This window comes from Acipenser ruthenus, chromosome 2, assembly GCF_902713425.1.
Source record: "Acipenser ruthenus chromosome 2, fAciRut3.2 maternal haplotype, whole genome shotgun sequence".
Taxonomy (NCBI): Eukaryota; Metazoa; Chordata; class Actinopteri; order Acipenseriformes; family Acipenseridae; genus Acipenser; species Acipenser ruthenus.
In genome coordinates, this window is record NC_081190.1 from 54,403,234 (window position 1) to 54,417,072 (window position 13,839).

The following is a 13,839-nucleotide window of genomic DNA, read 5'->3' on the forward strand; positions in this document are numbered from 1 at the left end:
TATATATTATATTATAATGATCCTGGGTCTGCTGTAACCGCATTACAGCAAGGAAGGTTCTGTGACCCAGGGTCAAGAGTTCAATTGCAGCAGGAGTACAGGGATGTCAGAATCGTCACCAATCAGGGGTTTCGCTTGCCGCTTCGAAGGGACAAGATGTTGCAACCATCAGGGGATCAAGAGCTGGAAGTCGTGTCTGCTTGGGATTGGTGGCTGGTGCACAGGAAGCGTGTCCTGGATGCGGGGATATGTAGTGGGCTGCTGCTGCTGAGACAGTGAGAAAAGCTGGATTAAGAAGAACAGAGAGACAGAGAAGAGCAGAAGAAAAAGCCAAGGAGAGCCAAAGAGAAGTGGGACTGAAAAGGAGCCAGAGACTGCACATAGATGAGTGTAGCACACGGCCAAAACAATGTGCTTTGGACTTTATTTTATTATTTATCACAGTCTGAGTAGCACTACTCTGCTCAGCTGTAGTTGTACACTTGGCTGGTAAAGCAGCATGCTTTTACCTGTCCAGTGTAGAGTTCCGGCTTAATAAACTGTGTATTTGAGACCCAGCAAATCCTTTGTGAGCCTCATTCATTTTCTTCACAGTGCTACAATATATATCTACACAGCAGAAGAAGGGCTTTTGTTTATACACAGTTCATTGTACAAATAATAGTCCAGAATCAAAAGGAGAAAATAAAAAGAGAAAACAAACACTGTAAACAAAACTACAAATACTTGAAGATACTCCCTGTGGCCCCACCCCACCTCAACAAATATATAACATACTTTAAGGAAATCTTCCTTTCAGTGCAGTTTGTATCACATTTGCAAGTACATTTAAGTAACTAAGAATACAACTATAATAGCAATACTTAGTTATTCAAATATAAAAATAGCTTCTGCTTCTGCCTGTTTTTTCCACTCTTTCTCTATAAGCTGAATTCAGCTGCTGAGGTGTTTTAGTTTGTTGCATTACAGATACGAAATCACTGCCAAACATTACTACAGCTTTGTGGAATTTAGATTTTTCCTAGGTTTTTAAAGGACGTGTATAACCTGTCAAGTTTCTCTGCATTTTTTACGTTTTTTCTACCAAAAGGCACACAATAAATATCTGCAGTAGGCTCCATGATCAACTGTTGAATAAAGCAACCAAGAAAACGATGTGAAGCATTCCCTCCTAAATGACCTGACTTTGTTGTCTGATGTCTTCTGCTTTAATTCATATTTATCATAAGGCTGCCATGGCTGCATGAAAAGCTCACAGCGCTTTGCATCTGACAAAGAGCGTGTGTTCTTGCATATGTATAGTCCACTGTCATTTGGGTGGCTATTTCTATCTAATTCTGCAAAGACAAAATATGTTTTTTCTTTTGTTTACTTATATTATATACTTATTTGTTTAAACATTGTACACCATTTTACAGCTATTTTTCCACATCTAACATCTTGTCCCACGATGGCTAACATGAACACTGCTGCAGCAGAGTGATCCTGGTTTCATACCCTGAGGGCATTTTGAGGGGGAGGGAAACATTCTTTCCCTGCACTACTCAACTGAAAAATAAATAAATAAATTAATAAATACATAAACAAGTTGCCATGAGATTTACAATCTGTATTTTATTTTAAAATAATAATAGAAAATTGTATAGATAATCTCATAAATAATCATGGTTATTTCTATCATTATAAGCATATTTGTCAATCTTCATGTTTTAATAGTTTCACAATCAATGGATTGTGCATGTCCAATAAATAACCAATATCGCTTCTTTTCAAATCTAGTAAAAAAAAAAGCGAGATTGTTTTATATATTCCAAAGTAGCATTCAAATAAAAGAAAAAAAATAACTATGGGGTAGATGTACTAAGATGGGCCAGTCGCAGCACAAACATACCACAATTTGCATTTTGGTTGCAACAATTCGCAAAAGTATACATTTTGTCATATGTACTAAGAGAAAATATGTTAGTAAAGAGAGCTGCAATATACTAATTTAAATATGTGTTGCGTCATCTTAGCGAGATCTCTAGCATTGCGAGTTGTGGGTAGTTAGATACCATCAGATTCTATAGTGGGGCCTCCACCTTCATCCCCAAATAGAAAGTGTTTGTATCAAAAAGCTTTTCATAACCATACAGTAACCCCTCACTAAACCAGATATGTTAGTCCGACATAAGGAGGTGTCAGGTTTTTAAAAAATGCAATACAATCGCACACACATGCATTTATAATGATCAATGTATTTTAAATGTATAAATCATTGCGCTGAAATAACACTAATGTGTTTTGGGTAGGCTGCGCATTACATTATGAAAAAATATAAATATGTACAGTAGGCCTATACAGTATACAGTACAGTAGTAAAATCAAATGAATACCTGCTGAACTTTCTTTTTACTTTAGCCTGTAGGCTACCGCTAACACAAATAAATCATGCTGTTTGTTGTATTGTACACACTGATATACAATGTGAATAAAAGATGCATTTAAATTGAAACTAAATGATTTTAGCGGGGTTTTTTTATTATTATTATTTTTAACTTAGCCTACTTAGTAGTCTACACAATTAACACAAAATAGATCATGGTGCCTGTAACAGGGAAGATCTGGACTGACTGTCTGCACATTCGTATTACTGCAGGTAGAGGGCAGCAGTCTCGTAGGATCCGCCTGTCGGTCATGGCGATGACATGGAGAGGTGGGGAAGAGGGTGTGTGTGCTTTCCCTCTCTCTGAGTGGCTGAGGGGCAGGCCTTGGGAGACTGCTCGGCCCATAAGAACTGGCTTGGTTATGCGCTCAGGTGGCCGTGTTCGGGGAAATACAGTGTCGCTGGCAGAAGAGGCCAGAGTGAAACAAGGAGCAGGCGAGCCCGGCTGAGGGGACAGCCTTTCATAAAAAAAACAAATTTTCACAGAGCAATATAAATAAATACGTACCCGAGGGGACGTGTGTAGAGGTACGGGGAACCCTGGCCAACCCCAGTGTATAGGCACAGCTGAGTGTAGGACGGAGACCCGTGCTGACCAGCTTAGCGGCAGTGGGGGCACTGCGTAAGCAGCACTTTTGTTTGTAGTTTTATTACTGTGTTTTATTTTCCCTTTTTCTTTCGCCTTCTGTTTTCATTATTATTTTTGAGCACTTGAAGGTGCTCAAAAATAAATATATAAAAAATAAATAAGTAAAATAAATAAATCTGGGCACCTGTGCGGTGTTTGCAAATAGAATCTTCTGTCTCCCGTGTCAGTGAATACCCCCACCCTTCCACAGTGCCGCATTGACAAGTTATGATACTTACAGGAGGACAGTAAATGCTCGTTAATATGAATTTCAAAGGACCAGCAACAAATTTTTCATTATACCACTAATTCGTATTATCATGAGTAGCCTATAAGCCAAATGTATACTGTCAGTTTTTATTTAAGTTAAATTGTGCCCACCTGTACATTAATAGTGTTTCCGGCACATGTGTGCAGTCTGTTGTTGCTCCCAACACATTGTGGAAACCAGAAATATCATAGAAATTTGTTTTCAAGGCTTGTAAGAACACCCTGCATTTAGGGAAAAATAGGTATTTGGGTGATCGCCTCAAAAATGCATTGATCACATCGGGCAATGCACGAGAAAAAGCAGACTGGAAAATGCTAGCAACAACTGCGACTGTTTAAAACGTACATTCAAAAGTTCTTAATAAATTGATGCAATTGTAAGTGTTGCAATTGCCAGCAGCTTTAGTACATCTCATTATAATATTTGAGAACCCTCATCTCCACCCCATTTTTGCGAATTCATGCAGGAATGTCCATAATTACATATTCATCTAAGGCTGAACCGACTTGTTTGCAACTGGTTTGCGACTATTCCGACAGCTGCAACACTTTAGTAAACCGACTCCTAAGTTGGCAACATTAAATCAAAAGAAAAAAATCATTACATTTTTTGCCAGGGAGTGTTTGTCTTGAAATGCTTCTAAACAGTTAAACAGTAAAAAAACATCCCAATACTTGACCACAAAGTAGACTCAGAAATAATTTTATAAATTACACACCTTAGCGGCTATGTTTTGTTTTTATTAGTAACTTTAGTACATATATTAAGAAAGCAGTACTTCTTATTTGCTCATTTACAAAAGAAAAAACATAAATAATACCTTAAGGTGCGAATAAGTTTAAAAGATTAGTCTGTTTCTTGTCAGAGGCTCTATTGGCAGCCATTTCTGGGTTTCTTTGTAACAGCTAGTCAATCATAAGTGATAGGGGTGGGATGTAAACAGTTTTTTAAATGTTTGTGTGTATGTGCTAGACTTTTCAGTTCAGTTTTCAGAAACTTGTATGGCTCTCTAGAAATCCACCCGGAGTGTTTTTCTAGCAACAGAACAAACATAGGCAAGTCTTGTTGTCCCGCGCGTCAAGCAGTATGAATTCCAGACCCTGGTGAGTTACCTCCTTAGTCTGCATGACCTTTGGTGATATTTGAAGATGTATTTAGAGTTCCTGCCTAAAATTTAGAATACCTTTTCTTTTTTTTTTGACAGATTTACCCTAACCAGTCCAAATTAGATGCCTCATCTCATTTCCTGCTGAGTTCTAAGAATCTGAGCATGCATTTTTAGTATACTTATTTATGATTTATGACTGCCAAATGTCACAAGGAATGTCCTCCACTCTTCCTATGGTGTATGGTCACAGGCTTATGGCTTTATGATCACAGGCTGGTGACATCTGAGCCTGGGTATCTATGACTGCATCAGTGTTATTGGTCTCAGACAGCTGTGAAGAAGATGTTCTCAACCTGGTGAGTCCGTCACTCAGTATATATCTGCCCTGAGGGAGCTAGCACTTCCCTGTAAGTATGGAGCACTGCATGATCAAATGATTAGAGACCAGGGGCTGTATTACAGAACAATTTCCTAACTTGCTTCCCTATCTTATCTTTCATGGCTAGGATAGGATTTTTCCTAATCTGGTATTACAAAAGCATTTCCTAAGTCAGCAGTGTCTCATCCTATCCTAGCATAGTTAGGAAATCCTTTCTAACGCCAATCTTATCCGTAAACAACTGATCGAGTCTGAACAGAGCAGGTTTCAGCTCGAGCTTCAGGAAACTGTCACCAGAATATAAAAATAAGAAAGGTACTGTGATGTTTGTGCCTCCAGTGTGAAACAAAGTGTTAATATAATTGTCCAAACTAGTATTTTTTGAGTTACATTACATATATGAGATGCTGGTTATAGTTCATTGGTGCGTCTCGCTGTGTAATACAATAACACGACAGAATCAACACAGACTATATCTTATTCCTCAGTAAAGTTTAAAATATCAATTATCATTATTATCATAATCACAGACATTACCTTGTGAGCGTGTCTAACTTCCCAAGTCCATGCTGTCCCGTACATAACATAATGAACCTCCTTCTCTGCGGCTAGATCTAGATGTTACACGTAGCTTACTGTTAAAAGGTACACATACTAAAATATACATTATGGTTCACGATAGAATATGTTGTATATAATAAGACCTAAATGCCCAGAAATATTAGTGCAATACAAAACTTAAAATCTAAAGCATAACAACAATAATACATGTACATCACATTCTCTATTTTTGTTTTTGTTCAGCGCTCACAAACTAACAATTTTCTTTTTCTAAGCGACAGATGGGAAAGGTTCCCCTGAGTCCTAAATGTTAGGAGAGAAACTTAGGAAATGATTAAGTTAGGAACATTCTGTAATGTGCTATTTCCTATCTTGAATTAAGGAAAATAAGTTAGGAGACCATTTTCTGTAATATCAACTCGCCTAAACTTGTTGTTAGGACATTCTGTCTCTGAAGATAAGATAAGAATGTCACTTATAATGCTTTTGTAATATGGCCCCAGCTCATAAGAAGTACATGAGATAAAGATACCTGATGATTTACATTGAATAAGGCACTTCAGATATCCAGCCAAGTAGAAGCAACTCTGTGGAGGCAATACATTGCATGCCCAAGCCTCAAGCCTATGTTACCTGTGACGCATCGGCCACGGCACCAGAGCTATCCTGTCCCAGATGCACGATGCTTTGAAAAAACTATTAGCTTTTGTTTCCCGAGGTTTAAGTCTAACAGAACAGGAATACTCTGTTGGAGAGAGAGAGAGCGGCTTTGGCATGCATCTGGGCTGGTGATGGCTGGCACATAGACCTGTATGGACGGCTGTTTACCCTTAGGACGGATCCCCAGGCACTCACAGCCATGATGTCCACATCAGGAACTGGGCAGAAGACCACACAGGCTGTACAGATGGTCGGACCGGTTACAGCAGTATCATTTCCAGCCAGGGCCTTAAGGCAAGTGAGGCGACCGCCTAGGGCCCCCACCATTTTGGGGGCTCCGCACTCAACCAGACTGCTGTGAGATTTAATGCTGTTCGTTACGTACGTGTAAAATGCTCAGGGGTGCAAATTTGGTTTACCTCATATAGCGCCAACAACATTAAAATCTGGCACCAGTAGACATGTTTACATTTTTTTTAATTGTTTTTTTTATTGCTTAGCAACTGAAGAGAATGAGTTTCTCATTGGGTCTGGACTACTCACTACACTGGAAAATTCGCTAACTGGGATTTCACAGTGGGTAAGCACACACAAGGCACGATTGACAGCAGCAGAGGCAGGATTTCAGATATAGACGACATTCTACCAGCTAATGATCGCTTTGTGAGTTCATTGCATGCTAAAGTCACCGATTTGGAATATTGAGAATCGGGGGGAAACGCAAGAATATGCGGATTGTGGGACTGCCTGAAGGCACAGAGGGAACAGGCCCACTTTTCAGATTTCTGCTAAACAGGCTGCCTGTGTGGCTAGACTTGTCCTCTGATCAAGCCATTTGAAATTGAGAGGGCACACAGATCTTTGGCACTGAGACGTGGTCCTAACCAGAAACCGAGGAGTATTATGGTTCGGTTTTTGAAATTTCTTGATAAAGAGGTCATTCTTAAAGTAGCTAGGATCAAGGTCGATGTCCAAAACAATGGATCAAAAATCTGTCAGCTGAAATACTGCAGAGATTATTATTTTCTCCCAATTTGGAATGGCCCATTTTTATTTTTATTTTTTAGGCTCAGCTTACAGGCAAGCCCTCAGGCGCCTGGCCAGACTACAGGGGTCGCTGGTGCGCGGTGAGCCGAGGACACCCTGGCCGAACTAAACTCCCCCCCCCCCCGGGCGACGGTCAGCCAATTGTGCGCTGCCCCCTGGGAGCTCCCGTCCACGGTCGGCTGTTGAAAAGCCTGGACTCGAACCGGCGACATCCAGACTATAGAGCGCATCCTGCATGGAGTTAAGCTTACTACAAACCAACGTTTTCTTTGTTCTCCCTTTATTCTTTTGTTGTTTATCACCTAACTCACCTGAACTCATTGTGCTGCCTATTGTGTAACTTTTACTTTGTTCATTATGACAAAGCTAAATATGGTGAAGCAAATCCGAAAAATTATTTCTTGAAGGACTGGCCTGGATTGTTATGGGTTTTTTAAGTAACTTTTTCTTTAATTTTTAAACTTTTACTTTAATTTTTATTTATTTACTTATGCATTTATTTTTAATTTATTATTCCTTTACTGTACTTCTCCCATCTTAGTGGCTTTATGGACAGATCCTCGCAAATTGCTTACTTGAACTCTATATAAAATGCTTTGTCAATATTTTTATTTTATATATAGCACATTTGTTTAAATTTTTCTGAGTCTGCAGGAACAAGTTAGGAGGATTGACCAGTGAAATAATCCTGTAAAGCCGGCAGGGCATCTGGAGTACAGAAGTCTGACCTATTGTTATTTACTGTTATTGCTGTTCTGAGTATGACTTCAGCATCGGGGTATGTTATGTTTTTCCTTGTCGTTTGGGGTCAGGACGTTGTTCTGGGTTGGTCTTTTGGGTTTTTCTTTTTCCCTTTTTGTTTTACTTAATTTTATCGAGCCAAGGTCGTCTAAATTCTGGTTCATTTTAATATGTCTCACTGTGAAGATACTCATAGAAGTGATATCTGTCCTCATCACGTAACATGTCAGACACTTGTAATATCATTACATGGAATGTCAAGGAATTGGGACACCCTATTAAGCATACAAAAATCCTAACATTTTTAAAGAAAGACAAAGTATCCATAGCCTTATTGCAAGAATCTCATTTATCAGATATTGAGCATAAAAAACTGAAAACATGCTGGGTGGGGAAAGTATTTTCTTCTTATTTTAAATCCCATAGAAGGGGCACTGCTATTCTTATACATAAAAAAACTTCTGTTTGTTCTACAGCGTCAGGTGGCGGACCTGGAAGGCAGGTACATATTGATTTGTGGTTCAGTTTATGGTAAAAAAATAATGTTTTTTAACATGTATGCGCCTAATGAAGATTGCCCACAATTTATGGTAGATATGGTTGGACTGTTTATTATTATTATTATTATTATTATTATTTATTTCTTGGCCGACGCCCTTATCCAGGGCGACTTACAGTTGTTACAAGATATCACATTATTTTTACATACAATTACCCATATATACAGTTGGGTTTTTTACTGGAGCAATCTAGGTAAAGTACCTTGCTCAAGGGTACAGCAGCAGTGTCCCTTACCGGGAATTGAACCCACAACCTTCCGGTCAAGAGTCCAGAGCCCTAACGACTACTCCACACTGCTGCCCATCAAAACTGTGAAGGTCTGGGGTTAATGGCTGGTGATTTGAATTGTATTTTTAACAGTGACCTTGACAAATCCTCTCAGTCTCCTATCTCTAATTCCAAACCATCTAAACTGCTCCACCTTTCTACAAAAGATACTAGCCTTTTGGACACTTAGAAGGAGTTAAACCCACAAATAAAGGATTATACATTTTATTCCAACCCTCATAAATCTTACTCCCGCCTAGACTACTGTTTTATTTCTCAAGATTACTTTACTCAGTTCTGTCATGTACAATTGGCTCCATTTTACTCTCAGACCATGCACTGTTTATTTAGAAATTACCTCAGACAAGACTATACCTAAATCCAAGTATTGGAAATTTAATACATCTCTCCTTTCCAACCCTCAGTTCTGTGAAAAGATCAGAGAGTGGATCGTCCAGTATACTAAAAATAATAAGAACTCCCCTGTCTCGCCTTCAATTGTAAGGGATGCAGCCAAGGCAGTCATTTGGGGTCATTTAATTTCATACACCTCTTTTCAAAAAAAGAAACTTTTAAATCAAAGAAAACAATTGGAAGCAGAGGTATTTCATTTAGAACAGGTCCACAAACAATCCCCTAATAATACAAATTGGATAAATCTCTCAACAGCAAGAACAAAATTAAATTGATATTACTTTAATCATGTTAAAAAACTATTTTTAACATGATTAAAGTACAAAACAAAGACATTGTGAATTTGGAAACAAATCCAGTAGGTTGTTGACATATCAGTTAAAAAAAGAACAAGCAGAACTTGCTATTAAATCAATCCGCATTGAAAAAATAGAACTTGCCTATGATCTAACCATAATTAACAACACTTTCTGGGCCTTCTATAAGAACCTCTATCAATATGATTGTACTTTTACAAAAGATAACATGCACGCATACTTCCCCCTTTTCTCCCAATACAGGCTATCAAAGCTATGCCTTCTAATAAATCCCCCTGGACTGGATGGCTATCCAGTACAGTTTTATAAAACATTTTGGCCAGAACTCATGCACATTTTTATGCCTGTGTTAAATAATTTTATAGAACACGGATCAATCCCGGAATCCATGAGAATGGCCTCAATCACTCTCATACCCCAAAAAGATAAAGACCCCTTAGAGTGCTCATCTTTTCACCCAATTTCCTTATTAAACATTGATTTTAAATTAATTTCAAAATTGTTAGCAAGAAGACTTGAGAATCTCCTTCCAAAAATCATTAAACCTGATCAGACAGGTTTTGTTAAAGGGAGATTTGCATCTGTTGCATATTCGTTGTCTACTTAACATAATTGACTATACAGTTAAACACAAGGTGACTTCCTTGGTTGTATCCCTTGATGCAGAGAAGGCTTTTGACAGTGTAGAATGAAATATTTTTTTGCTGTACTGGAAAAATTTAATCTGGGATCTAATTTTAACAATTGGATTAAATCGATGTATTTTAACCCTCAAACTCAGGTCTTAACAAATGGTATTGTCTGTGAAAGATTCACACTTCAAAGGGGTACAAGACAGGGATGCCCCTTATCCCCACTCCTCTTCACTTTGGTAATAGAACCTCTTGCTGAATCCATAAGATCAAACAGTAGAGTATGTGGAATACAGATTGGGGAAGTAGAACACAAAATCTCTCTCTTTGCTGATGATACTCTAATCTATTTGTCCAATGCTAAGATCTCTGTCCTGGCTGTTTTGAATTCCATAACTGAATTCAGTAGATTCTCTGGGTAGATCAACTTTAGCAAGTCCAATGCCTGTCTTCTGTGCTCCTCTGTCTCTGAGAAACGTTAAACAATATCTCCCTTCAGCTGGGCACAAAGAGGTTTCAGATATTTTGGTGTTTTTGTTACTCCAAATTTACATAACTTATATAAAGCAAATCTTCAAAATAAACCAAACAAGTTTTGGAATGTATGGGCCCCTTTATGGAATTACATTTTAAGAGAGGAGACTGAATGAGTTTTAATTAGACTATACTCCCATGGATTTATACTTCTCTTATTACTCTTTTCCCTTTTTCTTTAATCTGAACACAACTCTCATTACTTTAACCTGTCACAGTGACTGATTAGGATTACACATGTGTGGTAGATTCTCAGCTATGTGTTTTTGTGTGGATACATATGGATATATTTACATAAACGAATATGTACTATATATATATATATATACACACATTATTTTATTTTAATTTATTTTTGCTGTATTTTTTTTTTTTTAATTTTTTATTTTTTGTTCAATTTTACTTTCTCTCAAATAGATGTAAAAAAAAAGTACTGTACCTGTGTGCAAATTCAAAACTAATTAAAATGTAAATTTAAAAAAAAAACTCATGCTTTGATTAGATGCATATAATCACAGATTTATGTTAAACCCAAATCAGTTGATGCAGCTGATGTAAATCCATTAATACAATTCAATTAATTCACAAGCTATTGTTTCATTAATATGTCGAACGTTTGGGCTACTCAGAGCTGCCATCTTAGGTTTCTTACTACTATAGCAATGTTGGTGTTAAGCGATTATATAAATATACAGCACGATTGTTTCTAATACCGTTTATCATTTTGTGAATTACATTTTTTTTAACCCAGTAAAATACCATATTTCTGAATGGAATAATACTCTAATAATGATGACAACTACATCTATCTTAACTAAAATACCCTCTTTTTAAGTACATGTTTGTTTACAAAATCATTTTTCTTCTAAGAAAAAAATGAAATAATATTACAGGCTGCTGTGAGTCTTGCCACGGATGAAAGAGATTTATTTTTTTTACAAAATATTACAGATATGGGTGTGAGTAGATATGGGGTTACATTTCCTAAAACAATATTTACTGTAACACAAAACACTAAAAACTAATTGAGGGGGGTGTGGGGGTGGGGAGTGGAATTGATCAAGACAAGTTTGCGCTCAACGATGACTCAAAAAAGTTCGTCAAATTTGGCCATACTGTGAAATGAGAGCAAAACTGCCAAGAATTTAGAATACAGATTTGATAAAGGACTTTGTTGCGAGGAAAATGTATTTGTAATGTATGTAATTTAGAACATAAAAAGAAAAAAAAGGATTTGATAATGCCCAGGGGTTATTTCAGAAAAAAAGTTAATACATGATATGTTTGAAGTAGACTGGAATTCTGAGTGCTTTAAAGTTGTGAATTATATAAAAGACTAACAAACGAACGGAAACAAATATTCATTAACATTTTAATATCTTTAATATTATTATAGTTAGTATATGTAGGTGCATATGCTTACATGATGCACCTATATGTAACCCAGAGTTGGTCACAATTTAAATTTAACAGGCTTAGAGACAAGAATAGTCAACCAAAGTGCCAATAGCTTTTATTTACTGACAGAATTTAAAGAAAGAAATGATGGCAGTCCATGTGCAAACAAGCAATATACAAACAGGTACTGTGCAAATATGCAGTATACAAATAGGTACTATACAAACTAACAATATATAAGTAGGTACTGTGCAAACTGACAATTTCTTTAAAAAACAGCCAGGCCCATATAGCATTGGTATCAATTTTCATGTAATTACAACACAAATCAAATAACATCTGTAACATAAACATTAAAACTAATTAAAAAAAACATCACATAATAAAAAGATCAAATCAAGTGACAGAAAAACAGTGCAACTCTAATATCTAAAATGTAAAAAAGACAAAGCAATTAGTGCATCAAATCATGTGGAAAACCAATAATCAAATAAAACACACAATAAATACAACCATTAAAAATACAGATCTTAAAATCAAATCTTTTGCTATATTTATTTATTGCACTATTTGTATCGGTGCAAGGCCCGGTATTTCAAGCACAAATTAAAACAAAGGTACATTGTGTAAAGTTTAGTACACTGTGTAAGTCTAAACCTTAGGAACACCTGCAATTAGATAGTTGTGTGGAAATCCATGGCGTCCCCTATCACCACTATCTTGTAGTTATTTATAATATGCACTCAAAATGGCCTGAGGTTTTTCATGTGGGGTCAGTCACCACACAGGCCATCATCCACATACTGGACACACTGATCACCCACTAGGGATTGCCACATGCCATTACCACGGATAATGGCCCATAGATTATTTCGGCCAAGTTTTCCACTTTTTTCAGTGAAAATGGGATTAAACACATTCAAGCCAATGGGGAGGGGGGTAGAAATATTCAATCAAATACTTAAGAATGACATCACGTCGCTCAAGGCTGTTCATTGCAGACGGCCCTCTTACAGACCCCTCTGCACTACAGGACAACCAAACATGCCACCACAGGGGTCTTGCCAGCACTTTTAATGACATGGGATACAGCTGACATTGGACTGGCTTCACCCCCTAGAACCATGCCCTTCCCCACCTGTGGCTCACATTTCAGTCCACAGACATCAAGGCCAAATGAAACAGAGGTTTGACAAAATTCACAGAACAAGGCCACCGGGAATATAGGTCCTAGACTGGATCCGAGTCAAGCGGCCCTACCGAGGCAGTAAAATTAAGTCCTTTTGGTCCTCTCCACTCCACATCAGCCAATGCTTGGGACCAGCAAACTTTCAGCTTCAGGATGGGTCTCGATGGCACACCAGCAGGCTAAGACTCAACCAGTCTGAACCAAGTCAACTGAGAGCCTCCTTCCTTCCCACTAGCAGTGTTGTCCGATTGGCTGGGTTCATGCCCAATTGTGCTTGTTTTTTTATTGTGCGTAAAAAAATATATACTTTGGGTGGGTGCCTAATTTTGGGGCGTTTGGGTATTTGTGCAGGTATCATATTTGGATATATTTTGAATGGTTTTAAAGTCTTAACTATATTTTTTAACAAAATACTAAGCTATATGATACACAACCCTCAGTTTTTGCATCACTGTTAGTAAACATCATAACAATAACGTGCATCAGTATCTAAGGATATGACATACTGCTATACATTGCATTATGGGTAGCATATGTTTCGAGTGCACCTGTTAACGGAAAATCAGTTGAGTGAAATATATAGGAAAGAGCGGGAGTCTGATCGTGAATTAAACATGGAGAGAGTGTTATCTTATATGTCATAGTTTAATGAAAGTTGAAGACTTTGAAATTTCAGTTCATACATAAAGGACATTTTATTATTTTTT